Consider the following 26,795-nt stretch of genomic DNA (forward strand, 5'->3'; position numbering starts at 1 on the left):
GGTGGTTGGCACCCCCACCCTGCCCATCCAACACCGCACCCCGACACACCAACCTCCCTCCGGTCCCCAGCCCTTCCGGCGGGCACTGCCTCCTCGAATCCTGGGGGAGACCCTGTGACATGGAGGAAACTGAAGCCCAGAGAGGGTGGGCTAACGGTTGGCCAGCCTTGCCCCTGGCCCCAGCCCAGGTCCTGATGCCGCCCACCTCCAGCCCACCCACCTCCAGACAGCTCTCCCTGCCCCTGTGCCCCTGTGGCCCTCCCCACTCCCAGCAGGAGTGAAGCTGCCATCAGGTGGGGAAGTGCCTGGCATGTCAGCATCAAGCCTTCCTCCGGAAAGTCTCCCAGCAGCTTACCTGGTCCTGTGGCTGGTGGTCCCCCAACAACACACCACGAAGTCACCGGGAATCTCATATGCACACACATAAATGTGTACATGTTCACATGTGCAACATGCATCTATACATATGCACACACATACATGCATGTGTATACACACCCCAGGGACCTCTGGGTGCCTTGATTTACATAAAGAGTTGGAAGATCCCAGCTGGGGAAAATCCCCAGGTGTGTGGGATGGTGTGGCCTGGGGATGGGGTGGGGGATGGTAGTAAGAGGGGACCCTGAGGGTCCGTCCATCTCCTTTCCCTAGGGAGCCCCTGGGTCACCACCCAGCAGACCCTGTCCCCAGGCTCCAGCTCCCCCTGCCCCGCCCTACCCTCCCATGGATGGAATCCCAGGAGGCCAGAATGGGTGGGGCCTTTGAGAAATCCCTCTCTCATAGTCTGGGACTCAGGGCCCAGAGAGGCAGGGGCCCACCGCCCCACAGACTCGAGGCCTGCTGCCCCAGCTCCCACTTACCGCTGCCTTAGAGCACCTTCCTGGCCGACAGCCCCCCGCCTCCCCACCCCCAGGCGAAGGTGAGATGCAGAGCCCTTAAGCTGCCCTGCCTCCTGTGGTTGACATCCACCACCTTCAAAACATGTGGAAGGGGCCCTGTGGACCTCCTGCGCCTCCCCTCCTCCCGGCCCGCACTCACGGCCCCAGTGCCCTCCACACAGGCGCACTGCCCGGGCTCCGCAGGGGTGCTCAGTGCTCCACGCTCTCCATGCCCACCTCCGTGCACACCAAACGCACTGTTCCTGTGCCCTCTGCCCTGCCCTCAGCTGTCCAGGGTGACAGGGTGAAGGGGTGGGCATAGTGATCTGGGCTGATGTCAAACCTAAGATGTATCCGCTTAAGGAATCACTAAGTCAGTCTTGGCCACAAACACTCGTGGCCAGAGCTTTCTTCCCTGCGGCAACTGAGGGTAGGAAATGTCTGGGCGAGAGGCTTGGGGACGCCCCCAGGACAAGCGGTTGCCCCCCTAGCCTGTGCCTCTGCTGTCCCCATCCCCAAGGAGAGTCAGACGCACCTTCCACTGAGGAAAAGGGCACGGCCAGCTCGGCCCCGGCGATGTCCCCAGCAGGGCCCCACTGAGCTCACTCGTGGGAAGGGACCCAGGCCCTGGGAGGCTTGGGGAGGCCCAGGGGAGGGAACCAATGATCGTTCTGGGTTTTCTGGGAACTGAGCCCCTCTCGGTGCAGTCCTGTGCTCATTCACTGCAGCACCCTCTGTACAGCAACACTTGGAAACAACCTGGTGGAAGAAGCTATGGCCGTACAAGGAATACTATGCAGCTGCGAAAAAGAACAGGCCGCTTTCCAGGCACTGCTCTGGGCCGCTCTCTGAGACACGGGGTCGAGACAACAGCGACAGAGGAGCAGGCTGCAGCCCTGGCGCCCCCATTGCGTGAGGGGCCGTGCATACCCGGCTATAAACACACAGATCTGCAACGAAACGGTGAAGGCGTCTCTGGGGAAGGAATCATGGCTGGGGCAGGGTTGGGCAGGGACCTTTCACCTTATACCCTCTGTGCCTTTTGCATGTGGAATCATGCAAACATAGCCCTTAGAACACAAGCACCTGTGAATCTTCGTGAGCACGTGGGCCGCTCTCCCGCCTGTGCCAGCAGCATCTCTGCCTGGGAGAGCACTTAGCTGAAAAGACCCGTGTGCATGCGTGTGTTTGGAGCCTGCCTGTTCTCAGGCTGCCGTGCTAACCTGCAGCCACACACACCCGCTCTGGTGGGCCTGCCGGCACACATGCAGGCCCGGGACCACTGGCTCCCAGGCTGACAGCAGCCCACACCGCCCCGAGAGGAGAGGGGGCGTCTTGGCCCTCTGAGGGCTCAGTCTCCTACGGCCGGTGCTTTGTTCAAGGCTTTTCCGAAAAGGTAGGAGTGAACCCTACCCTGACCTGCACGAGGCCGACACCCCAAGCCAAGTGGGTGGATGTCCACCACCGCAGCTGCCCCAGGGCCACCTGACAGAAACCCCACCCTCCTGCTGTGAGCTTCAGCATTTAGAAGCACCTCCTCCGTCCCCTTCCCAATGCTGGCACGCACGGAAGCTCCCAGGGCACACGGAAGCTCCCAGCGCACTCTGGAGCCAGCCTGCCCGGGCTGTGCCACCCGCTTTGCCCTCCTGCGAGACCTTAGGCAGGCGAGAGGCCTCTCCAGGCCTCAGTTCCCCCCTCTAAAGTAGTCATAGCAACGATAGAGAAGACCGCATTAGTGAGTGCTCGCAAAGTGCTTAAAACACAGGGCCCTCAGCAAACGCTAGAGATTATTACTGGGAGGGAGGCAAGGCTGGGGCCCTTGTGCCCATTTTACAGATGAGGAAAATGAGGCTCTGAGAGATGAAAATGTCCTGAGTATCAGAGCCCGGAGATACCTGCAGCAAGGCACAGGGAGCTACTCCGCCTCCCTGTTCACCATCTGAGTCCAGGCCTCAGGCACTGCTCACCCTCCCAGCTGACCCTGCTCCCTCTGCTCTGCCCACAAGCCAGGCCAGGCAACAGAATGAGGCTGGGGTCCTGCAGCCACCTCTGCCCCTAGCCCAGCCCAGGCCAGGGCCCATGCAGACTTTGGAGCCTACCTGCCTACCTCATCCCCTCAGCCAGGGAGCAGGGACCATGCACGGGGCGGGCAGACCTGGAGCCAGCTGCCTGTTCCAGGCCCTCCCAATCCCAGCTGCCGAAGGCCTCGAGCACCGGGCTCTCAGCATCACTTTTCTTCAGATGAAAGGCAGCCAGGCTTCCAGGTGCGTGATAGCTACGCGGGCAGGGATGTGTGGGTTGGAGAGCCGGCCAGAGGCCAGCTTCCACAGGCCCGGCCTGCACGGTCCCCACCAAAACCCCTCACCCCTGAGCCAGACGGGCCTCCGCTGCACAGACACTGCCCTGAGGAGCAAGAGGTGCTGCCCGCGGGGAGGGGTGTCCCACTGAGAACCCGCACAGTCGGCGCGGCACACCCCATGGAGCAGGAGCACCTCCTGCCTGCTGGTGCCGGCATGGACGCTCAGCCGGACGCTCAGCATGGACGCTCGGCCGGACGCACGGACATAAACAACCCACCTTAGAGACTAGCCTGGGGAGGGCGGGGCGGGAAAAGGAGGTCCTCCCGGCTGAAGCGCTGGGTGTGGGGCACCAGGAACTCCTGGGGCCTCGCAGGGCAGCTGGCGAGAGTCCCACTGCCCGATGCCAAGGAGAGACAGCCCTGACCAGGCCCGGGGTGACAGCATCAGGAGCAGAAGACAAGAGTGACCCCAGCCACACACCCACACCCCTGGGCGCCCCCACAATTACTAAGAACAGAGAAGGGACTTCCCAAGCTTGGGCAGCGGAGGCCCCGGGCAGGGCACTGGGCTGGGGGCCGGGGGGCCTGTGAAAGGACAAGGACAGGCCCAGACAGAACTGCCTGCCACCTCCCCACAGCCTCCTCAGGGCCACACACTAAGGGCCTTCCCCACACTCACTGAGCCACTGGGGGCTGCCAGCCCTCCCCTGATGGCATGCGGGTCAGGCGTTCTCATTAGTCAGACCTCGTTACCCTGCTCTGTGGACACAGACTGGCTGTGACTCCCAGCCCGAGCATCCGGTCACCCAGGCCTGGCCCTGGGCCGGCAGACCGATGCCCCAGTGCCATCGATTGTCTGCCCAGCCGGCCACCCGGACAAGCCCTGACTGGGCCTTCTGCCCAGAGCTGAACCTGCTGGTCTTCCCACCCCAGGGCGCTCAGCCTCCCAGCTCTGCCCCTCCCCAGGCCTGGGGACTGGGTGGCCCCGGCCTCCTCTGCCCATCACACAGGCCCCGTTGTCCTCACTGTAACTGAGAAGTGGGCATGAGAGTCTCTGAGGCGACAAGGCTCTTAAAAGACAATACAATTTGCACACAGGCTCATGAGGTCCCTTGGCCACAGCTGCTCCCACAGCCACCAGCCTCCGCCTCCCACAGGGTCCCCGCCACCCACACGCCTCAGACACTCTGTTGATTCATTCACGCAGTCACTCCTCAACAATGGTTTCCTGAGCGCCCGCTAGGCGCCTCGCACAGTCTCCGGCCCGGGGGTAAACACACAGGCTGATGCTGGCTGTCAGCAAGCTGTCACTAGTGAGAGAGACACTCAGTAATGAATGGATGTGCACAAGACATGATGGTGCTGGTCCGGAGCCATTTCCAGCCCCTGCCTTCCTGGCACATGGTCACGGTCCACTGCCTGGCCCTGAGGTTCCTGGGACCGTGTGGCCTGTTCCGGCCAATGAGCTGGGAACAGGAAAGACTATCACGTCGAGGCCAGAGCACTTCCCTGCAGCTGTGCGTCCCACGGGGCCCATGCTCCCTCTGCTGCCGGGACCAGCCACCCTCAGTCCCTGAGGAGACGGGCAGGGCACCCAGCCAGCCTGGAGACGCGTAAGGTGGCGGTACTGCGTGCACGTATTTTAAGCCGCAGACCTGGGGGTGGTTTGCTCCTGCGGCAGCCCCTCGCCGACGCTGAAACACACAGGGGGCACAATGCTCTCGCTCCCGGAGAGCCGGGAGGGACTCCCATTTATCTCCGCCCACGAGCCTGGCTGTGTCAGGCTCACACTCCTCACAGGCCGGTATGAGCTGGAATGAATTAAATTCACCCAAACAGACACACACACATGCAATCAGCATTGTGGGAACTCGCATTTACTGAGTGTTATGTGCCAACAGACACACATGCAATCAGCATCGTGGGAACTGGCATTTACTGAGTGTTATGTGCCAACAACGGTCCCAAGTGGCTTCATATGCCTTAACACTCCCATCTTATGCTCTCCATGCTCCCAAAGCTGAGGTACAGAGAGGTTAAGTAACTTGTCCGAGTTCACACAGCTAGTGAGTGGCTGGCTGAGCCAGGAATTGAACCCAGAGGAACTAGCCCAGAGCCCATGCTACTGACTGTCATGTAAAACCTCAGCCTCCCCTTACACACATGGGCCACACACACGTGTGCACACGCGCACACACACACACACACACACACGCAGAATCTAAGGGTGAGGGCGGCAGTGACAAGGAGGGCCGCCCACATGTCCTGTGGGGCAGGGTTCCCAGGGAAAGTCCCCCCGGGACTGCAGCTGTCTGCCTGGTCTCATAGCAACACCCAGAAGCCAAGCGTTAGGGGGACCGTCCCTCGCCCGACTCTGACCACCCTGCTCCGGGGGCTGCCCAGCCACTTATCAGGAGAGCAAGCAGACACGTGGATTAATTTCCAGGCCTGTTCTCAGCCAGCCCCACTTCCTCTCATGCTCAAACCCCTCCTCCACTCCTGGCTGCCACACTAGGGGCTGAAGGGGCCCATCTGCCTCCAACACAAAGGATCAGACGCAAACCTCTGTCTCCCAGACGAGATGAAATGATTTAATTAGAAACTCTATCATCAAGCCTTTTGGACCCAAGCTTTTAATTAGGATCACCAACCCCACCCAAGGCTGCCAGAGCGTGGGCTCGTGGCCCCTGACTTCTCTCCCTAAGGCCGCCGGCACCGCCAGAATGTGTGGGCACCTCCGCAGTCACCATGCCCCACTGGCCAGGTCAGGGCCCTCGCCAGGCCCACTGCCATCACCCCCACCCCACCGCTGGCCCCACAGTCTCAACTGGCCTTTCTCCTCCCGGCATCATAATGGGGAAATGGCTTGGGGAAGTTCGTATCATCATGCAGCCAGAAGGACTGGGGCGCTCAGGTGGGCAGGAGAAGGAGAGAGAGCACATACCAGCCTTTCTTTGGGAGCCCTGCCAGGTGCTAATAAAATGCCCTTTACAGCTCAGTGTAGGGCAAGCTGCCAAAATTATCAGCAACACTTGGTATTTTACCAAAGCATTTTCACGTATATGACCTCTGACCTTATCTCTGACCACTCCCACCGTGGCCTGGCTCTCCTCGCCCCAGCCACACCAGCCTCCTTGCTGTACAAGGAACATGCCAGGCACTCTGCCCCAGGACCTTTGCACCAGCCAGTCCCAGTGCCTGAAGGCTACCCCCAGGTATGCATGTGGCTCACTCCCCCACTTCCTTCCCCCCAAGGCTGCTCAGTGTCACCTCAGGGAGGCCTTCCCCCTCACCGTGCCCTGTGCCCATCCCCACATGCCTGTTTAGATTTCCCCCATTACAATGGTCACTTTCTATATTTACGTACTTATTTCATCTGTTATCCACCTCCCCCTAAAACATCAGCTCCGTAAATCCAAGGACATTTTGTCCCCACTGTGTCCTCGGACACCTGGCACAGCACCTGGCACAGGGCGGGTACTCCATGAAGGAAGGGGCCACTTCCTTCGTTCCAGGCATCCAGCTTGAGGACAAGTCCCGCAGTGAACACCTCAGACGGGCGAGGAAACAGGCTCAGAGCCGCGGGGCCTCGTGAGGTCACAGAGCTGCCAGTGGCCACGCTCCGGCTCTCACGTGGTCTGACGCTTCGCCCGGGCACGCCGAAGGCTTGCTCTGCGGTAGGTGAGCCAGTCCACGCAGTGCCTGGCACACGGGCGATGCTCTCAGGTCTCTTTCCTCCCTCGCTCACCTCCTGGGCCTGCAGCTGTCTGCCTGGTTTCACAGCAACACCCAGAAGCCAAGCGTTGGGGGACCGTCCCACGCCCGACTCTGTCCACCCTGCTCCAGGGGCTGACCAGCCACTTATCAGGAGAGCAAGCAGACACCTGGATTAATTTCCAGGCCTGTTCTGAATTATGTTTTCCGGGAGAGAACCAGACAGATGCAGGCAACAGGCCTTTGAACAAATATCTCCCCAGGAAGCACTTCATTCGGTTCCTTGTCTCACCCTTTTAAGCATTATGTTTTCTTAGGAGTCAGGAAGGAAAGGGAGGCCGGCAGATACGGCGTGGAGGCCGGAGGAGAACAGAGGGCGCACGGAGAGCCCGGTGGCCCGCGCTCGGAGGAGGTGCTGATGCGCTGGGAGGATTTACCGCCCATCAGAGGCCAGGAGAGCAGGCGGGGTGTGGGCAGCGCACGGCTGAGAGCAAGCGAGATCCTCAAATCAGCACTTGTCCTATTTCATAAGCGAAATGTAGATCAATAAATTACACTCACTTTTGCAGGTTTTACATGCTGACTCCGTAACCTTGTCAGAGTGATACATGTGGGGGAGGCCAGGGATGGAAGCGCTCAGAGGCCTGGGGAGGAGGGCAGAGCCCTGGGGGGCCCCAGGGGCCATAGCACTGTGCCCCCCTTTCTTTGGAAGCACCTGGCAGGGCTCCCAAAGACAGGCTGGTCTGTGAGTTTTGCTGGAAGAGGAGAGGCCTGCTCTCTCTCTTTCTCCTGCCCACGTGCCGGAGGTGAGAGGCAGGCTGCCACCCCCCTGCCCGGCTCTGTGACCAGGGCAAGTCACCTCTCCTGTGAGCCTGCGTCACCTCATCTGTTGAGTGGGCACAGGTGGTGAGCATCTGGGCTCTGCCAACCTCCCTGAGGGGCTCACAGGGAGACTGGATGCCAAAGGGGCTTGGAAAGGGGACAGCAAACCATCCTGTGCTCTGTCAGCATCCAGGTGCGCAGTTAGCGACGCGGACGCTCCTGCTGTCAGCCCTCAGCCCTGGGGCAGGGAACCTGAGCCGTTTAGACGGGAGAAGACGGGGCTCAGAAAGCTGAGGCACACGCCCCATCACGAGCATTGGGACCAGAAGTGGCTTCCAGGCCCATCTGACGGCAAAGCTGGGCTTTTCCATGCCACAGGCTCCCGTGGGCCAGGGATCCGACACCCGCAGGTGGCTGCAGTCCCAGGGGCCAAGCTGAAGGTGCTGCTGGGCAGGGCCTCAGGACATGTACCAGAGGGGCCAGGGCCAGGCACCTGGATAGCTGGGACGGGGGGGGGGGGGGGGCAGCAGGCATGAGGCTGTTCAGGTGTTTGTGGTAATAACACCACTAACCAGTAGCTAGCGTTTCATGGGCACTTCACAGGGGTTATCTCATTTAATCTTCACACAATAACACCATGCAGTGAACACTATTACCTTCATTTTTCAAATGAGTAAACTGAGGTCCAAGAAAATACAGAAACAAACTCACACAGCAAGTGGCAAAGAGGGGCTTGGATCCAGGGTTGGCTGACTCCAGCCCCCGAGAGCTCACCCCTCTGGCCACCTGACTGGCTCTCCTCATTCAGTCCTGCCTCCGGCCCTTTGCCCACACCACCCCGCACCTGGAGGCAGCCGGGATCGGGAGTCCAGAGTCCTTGCCGGGCCTTTCCCCGTCCCTTGAGCAGGCGGCTTCCCCACTCAGCCTCAGTTTCCACATCTGTTCAATGGGGGCTAATGACCCTGCCCCACTGGACTCACAAGGTAAGGACGGAAAGAGGGGCCTTCACTATGTGGGTGTGACATCCGAAAGCCTCTTCCGCAAAACCAGCGACCTGCCCACAGGCTGCAGGAGGCCCGGGAGAGCTGGGACAACCTCAGTGAGTGGGGCGCCCTGGGGTGTCTGTAATTACACCCGCGTCCAGCAGCCCAGCGCCAGCGATGGAGGCGTGGCCAGGCTGCGAGGACATTAACCACAGTGCCTGCCTGGTGCTGTCCCAAGTTCAGTTAATGTGCTGCGCTGTGTGTAATAGATGGCCCTATAGTAATATAATGGGATGTATTAACATTATTGAACACGAGCCATTAAAAGTCACATCAGCGTCACCCGGGTAATTTATACCACAGCCGGGCAGCCGGGCTGGCAGGAGGCAGGCCCCACTGGAGCCCTGGGGCTTCCGCTGGGAAGGGGCCTGAGCCCTGGGGGGACGGAGCCGAACCCAGCTCAGAAGGAAGGTGCAGCCAAGCAGGCAAGGCCAGGCGACCCTCAGGCCGGAATGCAGGCTGTGGTTTGGGGGCTCCCGGCCCAAAGCCCTCCAGCCAGGCTCCACACACTTGACCACCCCCCGACCCCCAGCACTGACCATGCGGCCTGGCTCTCCTCTCCCAGGGCCCTCCTTCCCCTCGGGCAGCCCCTCCTCAGCCTCCTCGCTGGTCCTGCCTCCTTTCCCTGAAAGAGCAGGATGGGGGCTCAGTCCTCCAGCGCCTCGCCTCTCACCACTGCTCCCAGGGCACCGGCAGCCTGACGACACGCCCCTGAAGCCCAGGCCCCACCCATGGCCATGGAATGGGCAGGTCAAACTGCAAAGGCCCAGAGCTGAGCCCGACCCCCAGATCCTGCCCAAGTCCTTTCCAGCCAGACCAACGCTGGACACAGCCCTGACTCCTCTCCCTCAGGCCCCAAGTCTGACTTAGCAGCAAATACTGTTGGCTCTTCCTTGAAAACATCCAGAACCCAACCACGGCTCCTCCTCCGCTGCTACCGCCCTGGCACCAGCGTCTCTGTCCCAGATGTCACAGCAGCCGTCTCACTGGTCCCCGCCTCCCACACTTACCTCCCGCCCCCACACACAGGCACAGCCCATTCCCACCGGCACCGAGGACCCACCAAAGCCCACTTAGATCCTGTCCCTCCTCTCTCCAAGAGGCTTCCGTCTCAGCCAGAGTGAAAGCCAAGGTCTCCCATGCTCACTAGGCCCTCCCCCTCCGCCCCCTTAGCCTCCTGACCTCACATCCCTCTCCCTTCCCCGGCTGCTCTGCTCCAGCCACTCCGGCCCCCGTGCCGTTCCTCCCAACGCACCAGGCAGGACCCGCCGCAGGGCCTGGCGCTGGCTGTTCCTGCTTATCAGCACCTACAACACTGAACAGCTCCTTCACGTGTCCTCCTGCCGCTCCGCTCCCCTCTAGAAGGTCAGGCCCACGGGGACTCGGTTTTACGTCTGCTTTGCTCACTGCGATAGCCCGGGACTCAGGACAGTAGCTTGCAGGCTCTGCAAAATGGATGTGAATGATGAATGAAGGGGTGAGCCAGAGTAGAGTCTGCTTTTACCTGATTCTCGTGAGCTCCTCTACAATATTCTGTTGGGAAAACATCTGCTTCTAAAGAGTGTGGACACCACTGGCCTGGTCCAGAGCAGAAGCTGAGAAATGGATCGGCGATTCAGCCAAGACCACAGGGTGGGCTGGTGGCCAGCTGCTTCTGGAGGCCACCTCTCCCCTGCGCACGCCACTGACCAGCACTGCCTCCGGTGGCGCCTGGGGCTGAGCCGGCTGCGGAGCACCCAGCCCACAGGACGTCCCCACCCTCCATGGGCTTCTGATTCCTGGCGGCCCCACTGCCTCCTCACGCACGGCGGCCCCTTGCTCCCACCCGGCTCGCCAGCAGCCTCAGGAAGGGGTCACAGCTCATGCCCTCGGGCGGCATTCCTCCCCAGCGTTCCCTCTGGGGGACGTTGGCCACGGGAGCCCCATCTCCAACTGCAAAATGAGGGCTTCTGGCCCCGGGCAAGGCCGCGATGACAGGGGCCTCTCCCCCCCCCCTCCCCCACTCACTGAGAACGTACTACCAGCGCTGCACTCACTGCTCCAGCACCGTGGTGGGCACCCGGGCGCAGTTCAGGGAGGGCTGGACTCACTGGATGTGCACAGTCACCGCCTCTGGGGGGTGCTGGGCAGAGGTCGGGGCTGCGAGGGCCTGAAATGAGGGTCACGGCCCTCTTCCTGCCACACCCCAAGTGTCTCACCGAATGGTCATAACAGCGACACTATAACAGCTTTCCTTTCCTGAGCACCCACTCCGTGCTCAGCACCGCCTGTGCATTCACGTACTTAGTCCTCACACAGCGGCCACACACAGGTGCTAGCACTTGGCCTGTTTTACAGGTGAAGGAACTGGGGTCCAGAGAAGTAAATCACTTGCCCAGAGATCTGCGCCTGGGAAGGGGCCCACGGGATGTGGGCCCTCGCAGCTGGGCCCTGCCTGCCAGCGCGCTCGGCGCCTCCCTGTGGGGTCAGATCAGAGGCCTCCAGTCCGTGGGAGCTGCGTGCCACGGTCTCAGCCACAAACCGGGCCTCTGGCCAGGAAGGCCCTGCTCCTCCTGAAGGCGGGCAGCTAGGGGTTGGGGTGGGTCTCCCCAGACCCTCCTGCTTCTCTCCACCTTCGCCAGAAACCTCCAAATGTTGATTCAGTTCAGCGACCACCTTCCACCTGCCCACAGCGTGCCGGGTGCTGGACATGGTGGGGGACAGGGCGGTGCTGCCCAGCATTGAGACCTGCCCTACACGGTCCCCAGCAGCCCCAGTGGGGTGGGCCCTGGCCACCCCCGAGGTACCCTGCTCACCAGGCGCCTGAGCAGCTCCCCCTTCTCCATTGGTCCGTCCCAGGTCACTCCCAGGAGCGTGGCCTGTGGCCCGCCTCTCAGGCCTGCTCCGGGACGATCTGTGATGGTGCTTTCCACCACCTCCTCGCCCCATTTACTCCTAACGCCTTCACAGTGCACACGATTAGCCCCGCTTTACAGGGAGGGCGTAGAGAGAAGTCATCCATGCTCAGTGGCTCAGTTGCTGACTGAGCCTGGACCACCGATGCCCGAAGCAGAGACCCCTCCCTGCTGCTGGCCTCCCTGCCAGTCCGGAAACGGCTGCCAGGACACCTGGTCCCCAGGGGACCGGCAGGAGATGCCCACAGGCTCTCCCGGCCCAGCTGCCAGGACACCTGGTCCCCCGGGGGCCGGCAGGAGACGCCCACAGGCTCTCCCGGCCCAGCCCAGTGCGTCTGGTTTCCAGCAACTGGTGATCTAAGCTGACACTGGCTAAGAGGGAAGCCAGGAGGGTCTGGGCCCCTCCCACCCTGTCCCACCCTGTCCTACCCCTCAGGCTCCTACCCCAGAGCCTCCATAAAAGCCAGAGGGTTAACAAAGCTGGGCCCCAGTCACTCCAGGCCTCAGCAGGTCCACTGGGCAGCCTCTGGGAGCAGAGCGGGAGAGGGGCCCTGGCACCCAGTGCACCAGCACAGCCGGGTCCTCCATGTGTGCCAGCAGGCAGTGGGTACCTGCAGGATAAATTCCGAGGAGCCCGAAGCTTGGCCCCGGGCCCCCAAGCACCTCCCCACGGCTGCTTCAGGGTCCAAGCCCCCATCACTGGCATCTAAGTGAGTCTCTGCTCAGACCCACCACGTTCCCTGGAAAAAGGGGCCTTTAAACAGAGCCTAGGTGAGGAGGGCGGACTGCCCCCCACGGCGGCCCCGACAGGGGCTGTGGCCTGTGCTTGCCTTCCTCCGGTGATGGGCACCTCTCCACTCCGGGCCTTGGCCTGTCCCGCTCCAGCGCCGCGGGCTCTTCGGAACTCCGAGCTGAAATCCGCCTCCCTGCCGCTTACACGCTTCTAGGTCTGTCCTCTGGAGCCACAGACCCAGCCTGCGCCCTCAGCTGGAGGCCCCCAAGGCTCCCTTCTACAGTGACACCCCATCTGCAGCCCCTCGGCCCCTGGCCTGTCTCCTGCACTCGGGGGCCCAGGTCTGCACATGTACACGTTTGCACACACAGGACAGTGCACACGCTGAGGCAGGACCATCACCTAAAATGCAAATCTGAGCACTGCGCTCCCCACCCCAAATCCTCCCCATCTCGAAGAAAATCCCAGCCCAAGTGAGCCTGCCACCTCCCTGACCTCCGCTCACCCCCTCCCGAGGGCCACGCCTGCCCCAGCAGTCCCTGAGCACCAAGCCTGGTCTCCCTCAGCCTCTGCAGGTGACCTGTGGCCTGCCTGCTGCCTATTCTGCATGTTCTTTCATGTCATTCACGTCCCTGAGCACGTGTCACCTTCTCAGAGAGGCTGTCACTGAACAGCACATGTGAGGCAGCCCCACCCACTTCTGGGGTCCTTACCCAGGGCCCTTCACCCCGACTTCATACAATGTCTCTCTGGGCTGTGCCCTGCAGGACTGGCAGCCCGACAGCCTGTGAGTCACAGGAGACAAGGTCTGCCCCACGCCTAGGCACCAGAGGTCACGATGGGGCCCCTCCCCTGTCCAGGCTCCTGCCAGGCAGCTCAGGCCTGGGGATGGAGGCCACACCTGGATGGTCTGGGCCTGTCTCCAGGGGCATCCTGAGCCCCACGAGCTGCAAGGAGCAAAGCAGAGTCAGGCCTCCCCACGGTCACCCTCAGGCTGCCCAGGCCAGGTGACAGCTCCAGATAACTCAGCCTCGTGCGCCATGTACCGGCTGGCGGCAGCAGGGCCAGGGAGGAGGAGACACGGCGGGACCCAGCTGTGCCAGGGACAGGCAGGCCCAGTCCGTGCACCCAAACCGAAGGACCTGCACACGTGGGGGAGCCGCAGGAAGGGCCCGAGAAGGCTCACCCACACCCGCACTGCAGTGCTCACACACCCACTCCACGTGCCCCCAGGTACACGCACACACAGAAGCACACAGAGAGAAGTGCATCTGAGTCACACATACACTAGGACACAGCATGCTCTGAGGCAGGAGGGCACACTCAGGTACACACGTGCACACGCATACTTGCCCACCCCCGCATGCAGGAGCACCAGCTCATCGGGTGCACCCAGGAGGCACTCCCTGAGGCCTACACACATCCCTGGGCACTCGAGCATACACATGATGAGCACACCTGCCTGCAGGTACACACACACACACACACACACACACACACGATACTCCCCGGTACAGCCAGCACTGCCGGGGCAGCATCCACAATGCGAAAGAGTGTCCATAACCTCCCGGATGTCACCACTCTGCCCAGCTGTCCATCAAGCAGCTGGAACTCTAAACTGCCCAAAGTGAGAGTGCGGCCTGCTCACCCCCATTAACAGTTGGCAGCCGGGCAGGGGCTCGGGCGCAAGCTTGGGGCAGCCCACAGGCTCTGAGCCAGCTCACTTGCTCACCTGCTGTCCTGTTCCCTTGGACACCACAGGTAGGGGCTGCCGTGGGCAGGCCTGCCCCTCACCCCAGGCACCAGCCCACCCAGGCATTTGGCACTGCTGGGGGGAGGGTTCCTGCCAGCACCCCCTTGCTGTGTTTCCTAGTTGTCAGATCTTCCATGAGGCTGCAGAGACCCCCTAGCAAGAAACAGGGGTCTTGCCTGGAGACCCTGAGGTGGGGAGGCCTCCCCCAACACCCCAAGTTTCACCTAAATAACTGTAGTGGAAAGGGGGCAGGATCACTCCCTACGAGCCACGCCCCCTCCAGGCCAGGGAGGAGAAAGCACTGTCTGTAATTTGTTTTAATAATCCTGCTGAGCTGGGAGAAAATTAACAAACGAGAAACCAGCTCAAAATTAATCAAACTTCTCCCTGTCCATCCCCCTCCTCCCATCCTAATGAAGGTTATTTATCCAACAAGCAAAAAAACCACGGAATTAAGTTAAACAGGCCTTTTCTTTCTGTCCCTCCCACCCAGAGGAGGCGGCATCTCCCTGCCTACAGCTCTGTAAGCTGCGCCCAGAGGACCAGGATTCCTGGACGCCAATCACAGGGGTTTCCCCAGAGGGAACCCCTCAATTAGCGCTCTCCCAGCTCCCAGCGTGGGTCTCACTGCCAGCTCTCTGCCAAAAATATGAAGCACAGTTACCGCAACCACCCTCCTGAGGCGGGACAGGGAGGAGGTTCCTGTGGTTGGGCCTTACTCACCAGCTTCTGGGAGGGGAGGAGGCTGAGGGGGGAGTGGGGAGTGGGAGCACCCCCTCCTGAGGACATCTGGGTGCCACAGCGGGTCCAGTGGAACACTATGCTGGCCCCATCCTGGTGGGAGGGCTGCAGGGGCGCCGGGACGACCCAGGCTCAGGCTCTCAGCCCAGGGCTCAGCACCCCCCTCGCTGCACCACCCGCAGGCCGAGCATGTGCCCATGCCCTCCGGCAGTTTGTTGGGCATCTGGGTCCTCAAACTTCTCTTCCCTGCAGCTTTTTACGGCATTTCTGTTGCATCCGGGGCCACCTTCTGGTCCAGGTTCCAAGTCACCACTCCCAGGGACACCTCCATCCTTTGGCCTTCCCCCTGGCTTTGAAAGTTACACTAATTGCCTTCCATTTGCAGCTGTTACATGCATTCTCCCATTGAAACCACACGCCAACCCGGGAAGGGAGACATTGTCAGGGTGCTCACCGCAAGGGTGAGGACAACGGGGCTCAGAGAGGGCCCTGCCCGAGGTCCGCCTAGCAATGGCTGCGGGTCCCAGCCCAAGGGGACCAGGGCTGCAGGGTAGGGGGTGGAGAAAGACAGAGCCCGCAGAGCTGCCCCTGGAAGCCTCTTCAGGGGCCACGGTGGAGAGGGCTGCGAGTTGACTGCCTCCAGGAGGATAGGAGGGGAGGGAAGAAGGAAAGGGGGGGAGGAGAAGAGGGAGGGGAGGGGAGGGTTATTACAAAAACTCCACAATGCCCACAGGAGCCACTGACAAAACTACAAATTCAGTCTCCATGGGCAGCCAGAGGTGGGGAACGTCTGCCCCGGGGGCCATGTAAGGCCCATGAAATCATTTGGTCTGGTCCTGTCAAGGCATTAGGAGTGAGTTAATTAAATTTTTGACCAAATACAGCAGGCTAATTTTTAAGTTGATAAATCTGTATGGCCTGTGAATGATGATATAAACATACAAATGGCCCTCGGCAGAAAAAAGGTTCCCACCTCTGATTTAAACCATAAATCTGGTAATGTCACTCTGCTTAAAACCCTCCAAAGGCTGCCCACTGCACCTGGAGTGCACGGTCAAGCTGCTCTGAGCCCTGGGATTGCCGCGGTCCAGCCCTGCCACCCTTCCCTCTGAGCAGTATCCGGCTGCTCCTCAGATGGGCCAAGAGTATTCCTGCCCCGGGGCCTTTGCACTTGCTGGGCCCTCCACCATGCAGACGCCTGGCTCCCTTCCTTACCTGCCGGGTCTATTCACAGGTCCCTTCCTTGACCGCCTGCTGAAAGGAGCCGTTCCCTCCTCTGTCCTCCTCAAAACCCCTGACCCTGGGCACTCTTCCTCCACGGCAGGCACCAGCACTTGAATTACTGCGTATCTTAGTCCCGGTCGCTCTCCCCCTCGGAAGTCAGCTCCCTGTGGGCAGGACTGTGTTCTTGTTCATTGCATTCCTAACCTAGTCCAACATCTGATTCACTATTTGACTAGAGAGTGAATGAATGAATGAGTGAGTGAGTGAGTGAGTGAGTGACAGAACGCTTAAGGCCATCATTTGGGCCACCATCATTTCCAGTCTCAAGTTTTCCATCTGCCCCCTAATCGCTCTCAGCCTCAGGCCTCGGCCTGCAACCAAACCTCCACTCCACACCCAAAGGGATATTTCTAACCCCAAATCTGACCAGGACACTGTCCTGCAGGATCAAGTCCACACTCCTGGCCTAAGCCCCCCAACCCACCCCAGCCGCGTCGCCACTTACTCCCAAACCAACCTCCTCCGTGCCACACGCCCTGTTGCCTCCAAACCAGACATGCCTTCAGTTCCAGCCCATGCATGCCCTGCCCACCTAGCGCTGTCATGGCTCCCATCTGCCTGCAGGACACCGACACCTCCTCCAGGCAGCCACCCTGCATCCTTCAGAACTGACCTCCCCCCCTGACCCCCAGCGCCCGACCCTAAATTAACCGGTGGCAAATCACACGCGTGCCACACCTCCCCGTCCAGGAAGGACCCGGGTTTAACCACCACACCTGCCTGGTATCTTGCACAGACTTGGAGCTCCAGGTTTACTGAATCAAATGCAACCAGTTCAGACACAGCCCAGGGAGGGTGCCCATTAGGAGGGGCCTTCCCTCCTGGCTGCTGGCATTCAGGCTGGTCTGAGGACGAACGGACCTTTAAGTGCCACTTAATCACAGCACACAGGAGACGCTGGCCCCACGTGCCACTAACCTCTCCTCAGGGGTTGCCGGGAGGACACTGATTCACCGGGCAGAGGCGGCCAGGGCCCTGTTAAAACGGCGAGGCACTGCCTGCCTCTGGTCCAGCCGCAGCCCTCACAGTAGCTCTGGCCCACCCAGAAGCTTGCATGTGTGAGCACACGTGTGCCCCCCCCCCCCCGGGGAGGACAGCAGGCGCAGCACAGCCACCACTGAATTATTTATTCAGTACGTTGTTAGCACAGGAGACAGAGCAACCGTGTCTCCAGGCTTCAGAAAAATATCAAGGCACCCACACTGTCTGCCCGCAACATGCCCAGCTGCCACCCAGACTGGCAGGAGCGCACCTCCTGGGGAGCCGTAAGTGGCCCCCTCTTCCCCTCCCTCCTCCTCCTCCCCCCACCCCTCACTAGCCACCCAACCCTGCTGCCCCTCCCCTGCCTCCCAACAGTGAGGCCTGTTTCAGGACTGTGGACAGCGGCCCAGGCCTCAGGCTCCTCTGGGGCCTGAGGTTAACTTATCCCAGAGGCTGCCCCTGAGACACCCGGCAAAGCTTTCAGGGCTCTAAAAGGCCATTTATAAATCGATGCCCTACAGGAGCCTTTCCAGCTTCCCAAAGCGGCCCTGGGACAAGCCTCGCCGGGTTTGAGCCCGACTCCAGTCCTCACCCAGCTCCGGCCGGAAACGCGTCACAGCGGGCGGCTGGAGGGCAGGAGCTCAAGGCTCTCGCCCCAGCTCTTCGCCAGGCTTCGTGACAAACTCCCGCACATCCCATCCCGGGACTCCAATCTTGTCACTCGGAAAATGCAAATGATGACAGCCAGGCTGTGACCTCCACGACTGTCACAATAAACGGAAGGGAACTTTGAAAGAGTGCAAATGAGGTACAGACGCTGGCCCTGCCAGAGGAGGCTTTAATTATATACGAGGGGGTTTCTGCGGCCTTCCTATCCCCACCCCAACCTGGAAGTCCCCAATTCTGGGGCACAGACTCGGCATGAAGCAAGCTGACAGATCTTTCCAGAGCTGGCTGGGTCACAAGCTAACTAGGTCACCCATGAGATGTAATGCAACAACCCCCGGACTAGGATATGAGGCCAAGTGAAATCAAAGTGGGCGAGCTGGAAAAGAGCAAGAAATTCCGAACACATGGCGCCGGGAGCTGTGACGCACCGGCCTCCGCAGGCAGCGCTGCGGGCCTCTGCCGCCGGCCGGGCGAGCCTGTTTCCTCGCCTGCAGAAGGGGCCAGTGACGCTGCGTTCCTAGCCGGTGACTGGCTCTGGATAACCTACGTGAAAGTCCTGACCCAGTGCCAGGCGCATAAACTCAACCACTGGTCTGAGCACCCGCTGTGCTGCCGGCCAGGAGACCGGGCAGTGAAGGGACACGGTAGCTTTGCCTCGCAGGTAACGCCCGAGCGACCAGTGCGTACGCACCAGGACGACGGAGGGGGCATTCAAGATGGGCCTGGCAGCACAGGTAGAACTTCAAAGCAAAAATCGAGGTGAGAAGAGGTAAGACCTCTGGGCGGCTGTGGGGCAGTCCACCTAAAGCTCATCGCGCCCGCAGCCTGTGAGCGGCAGAACCATGGGAAATGGGTGTTTATGTCCACGAAAGGCAGACACACACGCATTCAGAGTAGCTTTATGCATAATAACCAAACAGTGGACTCAGCCCTGTTGCCCAGCAGCAGAAGGGATAAATGACCGAGAACTGTGCAAACAATCACACAATCGAATACTACAGAGCAGTGAACAGGAGCAGATCTCCGACAGACCCCCCACCGGGGAGAACCCCAGACCGGGCAAGGGAAGGAAGGAGACACAACAGGCTGCCACTCGATGCTGCTTATCTGAAGCTCAAAGCCAGGCAGAGCTGCTCTATGCTCTTAGGCGTCTGGCTCTGGGCTGGCCTGGGAGGGAGGGGGCCTGGGAGGGAGGGGGCCTGGAGGGGGCCTGGGAGGGAGGGGCCTGGGAGGGTGGGGCCTAGGAGGGAGGGGGCCTGCCGGGGAGGGGCTCCCGGCACGCCAGGCACTGAAACGCTCGCCATCCTGACGCTCACACGGGTACACGCATCCATAAAGGCTCTCAAGTCGTACACCTGAAACTCGAACACTTCACTGTGTGGATGTTATACTTCAATTTTTTAACAATGTAAAGCAACGGTGGACAGAGCACTCCTCAGGGCTGAGGGAACACCGGAAGCAGAGGCTGGCCGGCTGGACATGGAGGGGCGGAGAGAGTGGCCCAGGGGACCTGCAGCAGGAGTGACCGGGGCTGGAGGGAGGGGCCGATGGGCAGCCGAGGGCTGGAGGTGGGCGAGATGGCAGCCAAGGCGATGCCACCCTGGGCGCCCCGGGGCCTCTGCCTCCTTCCCCAGGCCCCTCCTGCCTCATGTCCCACCTGTCCACAGCGATGGCACCAGGGAGGTCACCTGCCGGGCCCCCTACCCCCCTCCCTCAGCCGCCACAGGGCAGTGTCCGGGGCTTTCATCCTGAGCGGGAATAGAGGGCAGCCACACCCCTGCCCCCAGCCTGCTGTCCAGCTCAGCACGTCTCCCCGGGCCCGCATCACCGCGGACACCTGGTCCTGCCTCCCACACTCCACCTGCCGCGTCCACCTTCCGCCCGCTGTCCCCGGGAGAGAGCACCGCCTCTCTCAGGATAACGCCCCAAGCAAGTAGGGCCCTGCTGCCTGCTGCTTCCACACCCGCCCAGCCCTTTGTCACACCTCCTGGAGAGAGAGCCCACGGGAAATGCGACACGGCCGGCCCAGGGGCAGCCACCAGCGAGCCTGGCACATCACAGGTGGCAGCGCCCCCATGGGGGATACACACCCATTACACACCATGTTCCCAAGACTCATCGAGGGTATGGGGACACGCTCCCAACTGTACGCTGGGGGACAAACACCGGCTAGAACCACGTAGATGTTGGGATGTCAACTTCGTAAATTACGCAGAAGAGGGGCCAGCAGGCGGAGTCGGGCCAGCGGGCCACACCACCCACAGGGACCCGAGGCTGCTGTCCCTGCTCCGGGGGCGGAGGGAGGACCCGCCTGGCTGGAGCCTGCAAACCACCTGCACACCACCCCCAGCTCCCGCAGCAAGAGCTGTGGGCACTGGCTGGGCGTCTGGGACCCGGGCTCTGAGGCAGACACCGCGCGAGCTGGAGCGAAACCCGCTCACGGAACAGGGAAATGGCCCGCGCTGAAGAAGTACCTGCTGGCTCATTCCAGCAGGTTCTGCGCCTGATTTCTCCAGGAACAGAGATGTTTTCACATGGACACCTCTCTGCTAAAAACACTTCGACTCATCCCTCTGGGTTCTGTGGGGCCCACAAAAGAAATGGGTAACACAGTCTGTAACCTCAGGATCTCCCTCTCCCCTCCCCCCCCCTCTCTGTTTCTCGCCCTCCGTCTCCTTCTCCCTCTCTGAATGGGGAGCCCAGAGGCGAGAGCTCAGCGGCCAGCACTGACCGTGAGGAGAGGGAGCGAGAGGAGGTGAGGGCTGGTATGGGCAGGGAGGGTCCAGGAGGAGGAGGAGGTCTGAAGCTGGACTTGAAGAACAGGGAAGAATGGGTAGGGTTTCAGTAAGGGGAGGAGCCATGCCTTTTTCAAAGGAAGTTGATGAATTATACAAAATAAATATGTGCAATGCTCCAGGTGACATGCTCTCATCTCTCTCACCTCACGGTGCACCTTCAGGTAGGAGGAATGAGGCAGTAGATTCCCTGATACTTAAGAGCATGTTTTATGTGGAAAACAAAAAAGCAGTTTCAAGCCCCCCCGGAAGAAGAGTTTTAAGGCTCTCCAGGAGGAAGTGGGAAAGCTCCTTCCTCGCTACCCTCAAAAAGTGTCCACGCCGAAACCGGTTTGGCTCAGTGGATGGAGCGTCGGCTTGTGGACTGAAAGGTCCCAGGTTCGATTCCGGTCAAGGGCATGTACCTGGGTTGCGGGCACATCCCCAGTAGGAGATGTGCAGGAGGCAGCTGATCGATGTTTCTCTCTCATCGATGTTTCTAACTCTCTATCTCTCTCCCTTCCTCTCTGTAAAAAATCAATAAAGTATATTAAAAAAAAAAAAAGTGCCCAGTAAAATGTGGCCTGGATGCATTCCGCAGATGGAAACTGAGGGGCAGACGGACTAAGTGACTTTGCCGGGTCCCCAGGCTGGTTGGCAAAGAAGGGAGGGCACTCCCAGCAGAGGACCCGATGAGTCACCTGCTCGCAGAGGCTCGTCTGTGAAGGGGATGAGGCAGGGTGGGCTCCGAAGGAAGCGGAGTATGGGCCTGACAGCGCTTTTGCTAGGATTAGTCACACCACATGATGGGGTGGGGGGACAGCAGACAGACAGCCCAGCCGGCCAGTGACTGTCCCCACCCCGCCAGCTCTCAGCATCTTCCCGGGGCATGTGGGGGGGAGGAGCATGTGTGGGGGAGGGGGCATGTGTGGGGTGCAAGGGCATGTGTAGGGGGGAGGGGGCATGTGGGGGTGGAGGGGGCATGTGTGGGGGGAGGGGGCATGTGTGGGGTGGAAGGGCATGTGTAGGGGGGAGGGGCATGTGTGGGGGAAGGGGGCATGTTGGGGGGAGGGGGCATGTGTGGGGTGGAGGGGGCATGTTGGGGGGAGGGGGCATGTGTGGGGGGAGGGGGCATGTGTGGGGTGGAGGGGGCATGTTGGGGGGAGGGGGCATGTGTAGGGGGAGGGGGCATGTGTGGGGTGGAGGGGGCATGTTGGGGGGAGGGGGCATGTGTGGGGGGAGGGGGCATGTGTGGGGTGGAGGGGGCATGTTGGGGGGAGGGGGCATGTGTAGGGGGAGGGGGCATGTGTGGGGTGGAGGGGGCATGTTGGGGGGAGGGGGCATGTGTGGGGTGGAGGGGGCATGTTGGGGGGAGGGGGCATGTGTAGGGGAGGGGGCATGTGTGGGGGGAAGGGGCATGTGGAGGGAGGGGCATGTGTGGGGTGGAGGGACATGTGGGGGGAAGGGGACATTGTAGGGGGGAAGGGCATGTAAGGGGGGAGGGGCATGTGTGGGGGGAGGGGGCATGTGTGGGGGGAGGGGGCATGTGTGGGGGGAGGAGGGGGCAGGTGTGGGGTGGAGGGGGCATGTGTAGGGGGAGGGGAGGCATGTGTGGGGTGGAGGGGGCATGTGTGGGGGGAGGAGGGGGCAGGTGTGGGGTGGAGGGGGCATGTGTAGGGGGAGGGGGGCATGTGTGGGGGGAGGAGGGGGCAGGTGTGGGGTGGAGGGGCATGTGTAGGGGGGAGGGGCATGTGTGGGGGAGGGGGCATGTGTAGGGGGAGGGGGCATGTGTGGGGGGGAGTGGGCATGTGTGGGGGGGAGGGGCATGTGTGGGGGGAGGGGGGGCATGTGTGGGTGGTGGCAGCAGCTCCTGGAAGCAGGGAGGGCCTCCTGACCCCGCCACACAGAGACCCTCGGTGAGGAAAGTGCACTCGCGCTGGGCAGCTCCTAAGCTGAGGGCCGGGCCCTGAGTCCAGCGCAGCCCCACCCCCTGACCCTACACGAGGCCGCATCCAGGACCGGCCACAGGGCCGCCCCACCACGGGGCACTACCTGTCCAGCTCTCACCCCTCTGGTAGGAGAGCACAACATTACGAACACAAGGCCCTCTGCCCAGCACTCTGCGGGAACCTACCCCACAGGGAGGGCACACAGGGAGGGCACACAGGGAGGGCACACAGGGAGGACACACAGAGGGCACACAGGGAGGGCACACAGGGAGGGCACACAGGGAGGGCACACAGGGAGGGCACACAGGGAGGACACACAGGGAGGACACACAGAGGGCATACAGGGAGGGCACACAGGGAGGGCACACAGAGGGCACACAGGGAGGGCACACAGGGAGGGCACACAGGGAGGACACACAGGGAGGGCACACAGGGAGGGCACACAGGGAGGACACACAGGGAGGGCACACAGAGGGCACACAGGGAGGGCACACAGGGAGGGCACACAGGGAGGGCACACAGGGAGGGCACACAGAGGGCACACAGGGAGGGCACACAGGGAGGGCACACAGGGAGGACACACAGGGAGGGCACACAGGGAGGGCACACAGGGAGGGCACACAGGGAGGACACACAGGGAGGGCACACAGAGGGCACACAGGGAGGGCACACAGGGAGGGCACACAGGGAGGGCACACAGGGAGGGCACACAGAGGGCACACAGGGAGGGCACACAGAGGGCACACAGAGGGCACACAGGGAGGGCACACAGGGAGGGCACACAGGGAGGACACACAGGGAGGGCACACAGGGAGGACACACAGAGGGCATACAGGGAGGGCACACATGGAGGGCACACAGGGAGGGCACACAGAGGGCACACAGGGAGGGCACACAGGGAGGGCACACAGGGAGGGCACACAGAGGGCACACAGGGAGGGCACACAGAGGGCACACAGAGGGCACACAGGGAGGGCACACAGGGAGGGCACACAGAGGGCACACAGGGAGGGCACACAGGGAGGACACACAGGGAGGGCACACAGAGGGCACACAGGGAGGGCACACAGAGGGCATACAGGGAGGGCACACAGGGAGGGCACACAGGGAGGACACACAGAGGGCACACAGGGAGGGCACACAGGGAGGACACACAGAGGGCACACAGGGAGGGCACACAGGGAGGGCACACAGAGGGCACACAGGGAGGGCACACAGGGAGGACACACAGGAAGGGCACACAGGGAGGACACACAGAGGGCACACAGGGAGGGCACACAGGGAGGGCACACAGAGGGCACACAGGGAGGGCACACAGGGAGGACACACAGGAAGGGCACACAGGGAGGACACACAGAGGGCATACAGGAAGGGCACACAGGGAGGGCACACAGGGAGGGCACACAGGAAGGGCACACAGGGAGGACACACAGAGGGCACACAGGGAGGGCACACAGGGAGGGCACACAGGGAGGACACACAGAGGGCACACAGGGAGGGCACACAGGGAGGACACACAGAGGGCACACAGGGAGGACACACAGGGAGGGCACACAGGGAGGGCACACAGAGGGCACACAGGGAGGGCACACAGAGGGCATACAGGGAGGGCACACAGGGAGGGCACACAGGGAGGGCACACAGAGGGCACACAGGGAGGGCACACAGGGAGGGCACACAGGGAGGGCACACAGAGGGCACACAGGGAGGGCACACAGAGGGCATACAGGGAGGGCACACAGGGAGGGCACACAGGGAGGGCACACAGGGAGGGCACACAGAGGGCACACAGGGAGGACACACAGGGAGGGCACACAGGGAGGACACACAGAGGGCATACAGGGAGGGCACACAGGGAGGGCACACAGGGAGGGCACACAGGGAGGGCACACAGGAAGGGCACACAGGGAGGACACACAGAGGGCACACAGGGAGGGCACACAGGGAGGGCACACAGGGAGGACACACAGAGGGCACACAGGGAGGGCACACAGGGAGGACACACAGAGGGCACACAGGGAGGACACACAGGGAGGGCACACAGGGAGGGCACACAGAGGGCACACAGGGAGGGCACACAGAGGGCATACAGGGAGGGCACACAGGGAGGGCACACAGGGAGGGCACACAGAGGGCACACAGGGAGGGCACACAGGGAGGGCACACAGGGAGGGCACACAGAGGGCACACAGGGAGGGCACACAGAGGGCATACAGGGAGGGCACACAGGGAGGGCACACAGGGAGGGCACACAGGGAGGGCACACAGAGGGCACACAGGGAGGACACACAGGGAGGGCACACAGGGAGGACACACAGAGGGCATACAGGGAGGGCACACAGGGAGGGCACACAGGGAGGGCACACAGGGAGGGCACACAGGGAGGGCACACAGGGAGGGCACACAGGGAGGGCACACAGAGGGCACACAGGGAGGACACACAGGGAGGGCACACAGGGAGGACACACAGAGGGCATACAGGGAGGGCACACAGGGAGGGCACACAGGGAGGGCACACAGGGAGGACACACAGGGAGGGCACACAGGGAGGGCACAAAGGGAGGGCACACAGGGAGGGCACACAGGGAGGGCACACAGAGGGCACACAGGGAGGACACACAGGGAGGGCACACAGGGAGGACACACAGAGGGCATACAGGGAGGGCACACAGGGAGGGCACACAGGGAGGGCACACAGGGAGGACACACAGGGAGGGCACACAGGGAGGACACACAGAGGGCACACAGGGAGGGCACACAGGGAGGGCACACAGAGGGCACACAGGGAGGGCACACAGGGAGGGCAGACAGGGAGGACACACAGGAAGGGCACACAGGGAGGGCACACAGGGAGGGCACACAGAGGGCACACAGGGAGGGCACACAGGGAGGACACACAGGAAGGGCACACAGGGAGGACACACAGAGGGCACACAGGGAGGGCACACAGGGAGGGCACACAGAGGGCACACAGGGAGGGCACACAGGGAGGACACACAGGAAGGGCACACAGGGAGGACACACAGAGGGCATACAGGAAGGGCACACAGGGAGGGCACACAGGGAGGGCACACAGGAAGGGCACACAGGGAGGACACACAGAGGGCACACAGGGAGGGCACACAGGGAGGGCACACAGGGAGGACACACAGAGGGCACACAGGGAGGGCACACAGGGAGGACACACAGAGGGCACACAGGGAGGACACACAGAGGGCACACAGGGAGGGCACACAGGGAGGACACACAGAGGGCACACAGGGAGGGCACACAGGGAGGGCACACAGGGAGGGCACACAGAGGGCACACAGAGGGCACACAGGGAGGGCACACAGGGAGGGCACACAGGGAGGGCACACAGGGAGGGCACACAGAGGGCACACAGGAAGGGCACACAGGGAGGGCACACAGGGAGGGCACACAGGGAGGACACACAGGGAGGGCACACAGAGGGCACACAGAGGGCACACAGGGAGGGCACACAGAGGGCACACAGGGAGGACACACAGGAAGGGCACACAGGGAGGGCACACAGGGAGGGCACACAGAGGGCACACAGAGGGCACACAGGGAGGGCACACAGGGAGGACACACAGGGAGGGCACACAGAGGGCACACAGGGAGGGCACACAGGGAGGACACACAGGGAGGACACACAGAGGGCACACAGAGGGCACACAGGGAGGACACACAGGGAGGACACACAGAGGGCACACAGAGGGCACACAGGGAGGGCACACAGGGAGGGCACACAGGGAGGGCACACAGGGAGGACACACAGGGAGGACACACAGAGGACACACAGGGAGGACACACAGAGGGCACACAGAGGGCACACAGGGAGGGCACACAGAGGGCACACAGGGAGGACACACAGAGGGCACACAGGGAGGGCACACAGGGAAGGCACACAGAGGGCACACAGGGAGGGCACACAGGGAGGGCACACAGGGAGGACACACAGGGAGGACACACAGAGGACACACAGGGAGGACACACAGAGGGCACACAGAGGGCACACAGGGAGGACACACAGGGAGGACACACAGAGGGCACACAGAGGGCACACAGGGAGGACACACAGGGAGGACACACAGAGGGCACACAGAGGGCACACAGGGAGGGCACACAGGGAGGACACACAGGAAGGGCACACAGGGAGGGCACACAGGGAGGGCACACAGGAAGGGCACACAGGGAGGGCACACAGAGGGCACACAGGGAGGGCACACAGGGAGGGCACACAGGGAGGGCACACAGG

The 26,795-nt window shown here is 61.9% G+C and overlaps 1 protein-coding gene across 2 annotated transcripts in view; it reads right to left on the reverse strand.

Moving 5' to 3' along the window:
* The window catches only part of GRM4 (glutamate metabotropic receptor 4), a 98,759-nt gene that overhangs the window by 55,788 nt on the left and 16,176 nt on the right, over positions 1-26,795 (reverse strand). The window lies entirely within an intron of this gene.

This window comes from Myotis nattereri (assembly GCF_964212035.1).
Source record: "Myotis nattereri genome assembly, chromosome: 6".
In the NCBI taxonomy this organism is placed as follows: Eukaryota; Metazoa; Chordata; class Mammalia; order Chiroptera; family Vespertilionidae; genus Myotis; species Myotis nattereri.